This window comes from Mus musculus, chromosome 5, assembly GCF_000001635.26.
Source record: "Mus musculus strain C57BL/6J chromosome 5, GRCm38.p6 C57BL/6J".
Classification (NCBI taxonomy): domain Eukaryota; kingdom Metazoa; phylum Chordata; class Mammalia; order Rodentia; family Muridae; genus Mus; species Mus musculus.
The window spans coordinates 31,079,953-31,086,091 of record NC_000071.6 but is presented as its reverse complement, the minus strand read 5'-3'; the positions used below and the strand labels follow the sequence as shown (position 1 = coordinate 31,086,091).

At 50.4% G+C, this 6,139-nt stretch overlaps 1 long non-coding RNA gene across 1 annotated transcript; it reads left to right on the top strand.

Moving 5' to 3' along the window:
- Positions 1–2,240: 2,240 nt before the first annotated feature.
- Positions 2,241–5,659, top strand: Gm38601. The gene is made up of 2 exons (XR_868326.1): positions 2,241–2,806; positions 4,686–5,659. It is a non-coding gene; the product is annotated as a predicted gene, 38601 (long non-coding RNA).
- Positions 5,660–6,139: the final 480 nt, after the last annotated feature.

Genomic DNA, 6,139 nt, shown 5'->3' with positions numbered 1-6,139 from the left:
TTCCTCAGAGGTGGGATCCACAGTGACCCCACAGCCCTTGTCCTCTGTCCCTGTCCACAGATAGATTCAGCAGGGGCTAAAAGCCACCAGCCATCCCCAGGTTTTCTAGCCGTGGCTCTTAGAGAAGTCCCTGTGTGAGGAGAGCAGGAGTGCAGGAGGTGGTCCAGGAGAGCCATTCCTACTTAAACCCTCCAGCAGGCCAGGGAACATCCCCGTTGGTGGGTACCTGCACCCTCTGGCGAAAGGGGTTACAGGACGATGTGGGCTTGGTACTTGTACTGTGTCAGCAGGGCCTGGAAAGGCAGCAAGACCTTTGTCCGGGTGTGAGCTGGGCGTGAAGCATGAATATCAGGCTTTTATTTTTAAACATTTATTTTCCTATCTTAAAACCATATACTTCATCAGATTCTTCTCCTCTCCTCTCCCTCTCCTTTCCCTCTCCTCTCTCTCTCCTCTTCTCTTTCAAGTCAGGGCTTCTCTGTAGCCCTAGCTGTCCCAGAACTTACTCTGTAGACTAGGCTAGCTCAGAGATCCTCCTGCCTCTGCCTCTTGAGTGCTGGGATTAAAGGCCTGTGCCATCTCTCTCTCTCTCTCTCTCTCTCTCTCTCTCTCTCTCTCTCTCTCTCTCTCTCAGAGTTATTTATATGTAAGTACACTGTAGCTGTCTTCAGACACTCCAGAAGAGGTTGTCAGATCCCATTACAGATGGTTGTGAGCTACCATGTGGTTGCTGGGATTTGAACTCAAGGACCTTTGGAAGTGCTCTTAACCGCTGAGCCATGTCACCAGCCCCCACCTGTCTCTTTTTAAAAACAGAGTCTCATGTAGACCAGGCTGGCATTCAACTTGCTGTGTTGCCCAGGATAATCTTAAACTCTTTGTTTGTTTTTCAAGACAGGGTTTCTCTGTGTAGCCCTGGCTGTCCTGGAGCTCACTCTGTAGACCAGGCTGGCCTCGAACTCAGAAATCCACCTGCCTCTGGCTCCCAAGTGCTGGGATTAAAGGCGTGCGCCACCACCTGGCAGCTGCTGCTGTTTTTTATGAGGTACAAAGTAGGAATCAAAACCAGGGCTTCCTGTATGTGACACAAGAATGCTTTAACAACTGAGCTACATCTCCAATGTGCTCTCATCTCTCTCTCTCCCTCCCTCTCTCTCTCTCTCTCTTTCTCTCTCTCTCTCTCTCTCTCTCTCTCTGGCTTTCACTTGTGCAGCTAACCTTATACCCTCAACCCTCCTGTCTCTGTTTCCCAAGAGCTAGGATTATAGTCTTGAGCTACTATATCCTGCTAGTCCTTAAAAAAAAAGCAGCCTCGCTAGGCTTTGGCTTTAGGCCTGTGCTTGGAGTAGCAGGAGGTAGCTGGACCTTCCTCCCTGGGCTGATAGAGTTCCAGCACAAAGGCCAGGGCCTGGTCATAGTCATTGGCCCATTCACAGTTCTGTGACCCTTCCTCCCCATAATGGGAATCCTTTATCCTAAAATTACTTTTTAGACATAAAAGCAATATATCCTGTTGGGGTGCAACAAAGGGGAGGTAAGTGTGTTCTGTACTCACGTCCATAAGTAACTGCTGCCCAGCCTCCACTTCCTAAGTGCATGCTAATATCTATATAATGTAAGTGGGCTCCGGGGTGTCAGCGGCTTTGATTACCACGGCACATCCTGGACACATCCCCCCCCCCCCCCGCACTCCCCCCCCCCCAGCAGCACACGGTTTCATGACATTCTCAAGAAGAGGCTTTTGGACATGTTGACAGTAGGCTCCCTCACTGACATCCAGCTGGGAGCCTGGCCAGGCCAGGCACTTAGCGGGTGGCAGCAATGGCTAGGTTTGGAGCCGGGGTGAAGGGCTGGGGTCCACCCACTCAGGCAGCAGCAGGGGCTGCCCCAGCTGCTCGTCATGCTTTGCTACCTCCTGACACTTTCTCATTTTCCGTCTCACTGATTACAGGCCCCAAGTGACAGCATGGGGGTGGGGACGAGTGGGGGAATGGAGAGGAGTGGTGGGCAGGGAGGACGTGGGGATGATCACCCTCTGAATAGCTTTAATCTGCTGCCACCAAGATGCCCACGTCAGGGGAGGGAGCCGAGTACTTGGGACACAAAGAGACCATGCTTCCAGACTGGCTATCAGCCTATATATACCCCACAAGATGATCTGAAAGGATTCACTGTGGTCACCTGCCTGTGACCTGGGTGACAGGGCAGGAACACAGGCTAGCCCTCCCCCCCCCCCCCGTCCTACCCCAGACCATTGAAGCACTCTCTGTTCCAGCATAATGCTGCTTCCAGACCTGGGGCTCTGGGGCCAGCTCTGCAAATTCTGGTCACTGCCTCCCTGGATTTCAACCTACCCAGTGGTGACATAAGGGTTCCCTGACACCATGGGTGTAAGCATGCCTGGTATGTGGAGGGGATGCACAAAAAGGCACTAGCTTTAGGGTAAAGCCCAGGAAGCAGAGAGAGGAGTAAAGTCACCAGGCACTGTGGCAGAGACAGGGACCGACTCAGCAGAGGACTGAAGTGAAAGGGAAACTGAGGCTGAGCTGTCAGAGTTGAGATTTAAAGTTTGTTTGGCTGCAGGGAGGTGGGGCCCTGTTTCCTCTGCCTTTCTGTCTTCTGTCACAGGCTGTGTCGTAGATAGAGGAGCACGGCCAGACCAAGAAGCCAGTTGGAGCATTTTCCACTCCTCATTGGTGCTTCCTCCCAAGGGAGCCGAGAAAGAGAAAGCCCTTATCTGCAGCATAGCCATCAGCCTTCCTATTATCCCCAGCCCATTTGCTTATCTGGAAGTCCCTTCCTCCAGGTACCCTTCTCTGACGATAAAATATGGGGTCGGGGAGAAGCGAAGTGAGGGAGCTAAAGTGGGGGTGGGTGGGAAGAGCTGGAAGGAACACAAGGCAGGGGAGGGAGGACCCATCCGTCCATCAAAGGCCTGGCACCTCTAGCGGCTGAGTGACTGGGTGGGGAGGAGGGGGCCTGCTGGCCAGAGAGGGACCAGAACTGAAGCCTAGCAAGGATGAGGAGAGATAGGCAGAGAGTGGGGCTTGTCCTGTGAAAGTGGAGCTGGGATTCTTCAGAAGCGGCCGGAGACCAACGGTAGCTGAGGCTGTTGGGTCTTAGAGGCTTGTGCTAAACAGAGTGGGCCAGAGACACCAGGGCAGAGACCCCCTTTTCATCGGGAAGCTGGAGCCTGACTCCATCTGTACGAGAGTCACGGGCCAAGACTCAGCAATGCGGGACATTCTGTCAGGCTCAGGGGAAAGCACAGGATGGTCTGTTCATAAAGCCGGAGCCACTGGGCTGGAGAAACAGCTCAGCAATTAAAAGGTCCTAAGTTAATTTCTCAGCACACACATGGTGGCTCACAACCATCTATACCTGTAGCGAGCGAGAGACACAGAGAGAGACAGAGAGAGGGAGAGGGAGAGGGAGAGAGAGAGAGAAGCCGTACCCACCTCCCATTCAGGAACTTCACTACACACTACTCTGAATCGGGTGCTGTGGTGCACTGGCATCAGGGAACCAGACTGTCAGAGCAGCGCCTCCTGTGGCTGGTGTCATGACAACAGCTGGGGCTGCCAGAGTTTGGAGGGAATCTCAACATTAGTTCCAGCCAGACATAGTGATATATACCTTTAATCAGAAGGCAAAGGCAGGTGGATCTCTGTGAGTTCAAGGCTATCCTGATTTACATAGTGAGTTCCAGGACATGCAGAGCTGTGTACTAAGACCCTGTTTCAAAAACCAAAATCAATAACAAACACACAGGCTCTGGGGATTGAACCTGGGTCCTGTTTGCAAGGCAAGCACTGCTCTGTCTGAGTCACCTGTCCAGTACCCTCTGTGCCATTTCCAACAACAACAACAAACCACAATTATTTTTATTGGATGGGGACAGTCATGGATACTGGGAATCAAACTCATACTTTTGGTTGTAAGCCTAGCCTTTAACTGCTGATCCCGAGATTTTATTATTTTTAATTATGTGGTGGGTGAAGTATGTCACATATGTGTGGGTAACCCTGGACAATCCCTTGAAACTGGAGTTACAGGCTGTTGTGAGTACCCTTATATGTGGGTGCTGGAAATCAAACTCTGGTCCTCAGGAAGAATGTTATATGCTCTTAACCACCTAACAATTTCTCCAGCTCCAAATACTTTAGCTTATGCATACTCACATGCATGTTGTGAAATATCCAGAGTAGATGTGGGAACCAAACTTGGGATCTCTGTAAGAGCATTAGCCTTAACCACTCAGCCACTCCAGAGCTCCAACTTGTCCATATCTCTAAAAATTACTTTTTTATTTATTATGCCAGGTATGGTAGCACACACCTTTTATCAAAGTACTAGGGAGGCAGGGGCAGGAATTATCTCTGTGACTCCTAGAACTACAGTGAGGCCCTGTTGCAGAAAAAAGGGCTGTGTGCGCGTGCGTGCATGTGTTATGTGTGTGAGTATTTTGCCTTCATGTATGACTGACACATGCCTGCAGTGCCTGTGGAGGCCACAAGAGGTCAGACACCCTCCCATTCCTCATTAGAGTGCAATGATTCAGTCTGCAAGGCTTCCAGTACTTTTGATCCCTAGGCCATCTCCCCAGTCCCTGGGTGGTTTTTAGTGAGTCAGGGTCTCACTGGGTAGCCCTGGTTGGCCTCAAACTCCTTATGTCTCAAATTTAGATTTGCCTGCCTGTCTCCCAAGTGCTGGAATCAGAGGTATGACAGTCTTACTTAGCTGCTATAGGTAGAACCAAGGGGGGGGGGGGGGCTTGAACTCATGATCCTCCTGCCTCTGCCTCTTCAGCTTAACACACCAGCCCGCAGTACCACAATTATACACCTCCCCACTCCTGTCCTCTCTCTGTTTTCCAGGACAAGGTTTCTCTGTGTGGCCCTGGCTGTCCTGAACTTGCTGTGTAGACTAGGCTGGCCATGAAATCAGAGATCCACCTGCATGAACCACTACCACCACTAAGCACCCCTGCCATTTCTTAACCCAGATCATCTTGACTTACTATCTCAGTGTACTGCAAGCTCCTGACTGATCTCCCTGCTAGTAGGACAGTGCTTCTCCATCTATTCTGGGTGCTGCCTCCAGCCTTCCCCACAAGCTCAGCCCATTTGTCTTCATCCTGTTTTGTCTCTCACCAGCCAACATCCCTACCATCTGTGGGATGGTGCTACAGGGTCAGCCTCCTGCCAGATTTACACGGGAAACTTCAAACTCCACTCTTCACGGCTCTCAGGCCTTGACACGCCTAGTGGTCAGCTAGGGGGTAGGATGCAGAGCTCTGGAGGGCCACTGACTTTCAAGCAATTTTCTATACTTGCTGTAATTTTCCCAATTTTCTATAACCTCGAGGAGCTGGAGGTAAATGACGAGCTGTCTTTCGATGGGTTGGATAGGTTTGAAGGATTCATCTAAAATACCCAAAGAAATATTAGATCTGCAAAATGCTTAGGTCAGCACCTGACACAGAACTGTTAACTGATCCCGAAAAAAAATAGGTCAAATGTCTTGAGTATTGAGGTCAGGAAACTGACTTCAGGCGGCTAGTGAGAATCACACAGCACACTCAAGGTGGCTTCTCGGCAGATGGAGAAAAGTCTCAGCCAGACATGGCGATTTAATTAAAATGTTTTCTTTGCTAATAGCTGCTTTCATTTTTATCTCCTTGTATTCTAAGACCTAACTTCTGGCTGTAGGGGAGTTTATTCAATTTAGAGCTGTGTTATGATTAGGAGAGCCAAAGCAAGCAGGGCAGGAACACCTCCCACCACTTAGCAACTAAGGAAAATGTGCATGCCACTTGGCAGCAATACCGCTTCCACACGGGGAGGGATGGCTCCAAGTTCTGCAGAAATCTGCGGCAGCCTCATGGGCTCCAGTTTTACACTTGTACAGTCTAAGTGGAACAAAGCACCGGTAAGAAATATCCTTCATGTGGTATTGCTTGCAGCCGGTCAGGCTTACCCCTCCGGTTGGGGAATTGGCTGGAAATGAGAAGATTCAAGACAGGAAGGGGTTCATTCACACAATAGCAGGCCTGGCTGTCTCAGCCCTCTTTAGAACATAAAACTGTACCTAGATCCACTGCTCTTCAACAGCACCCATGTTCCTTTGAGAATTGATA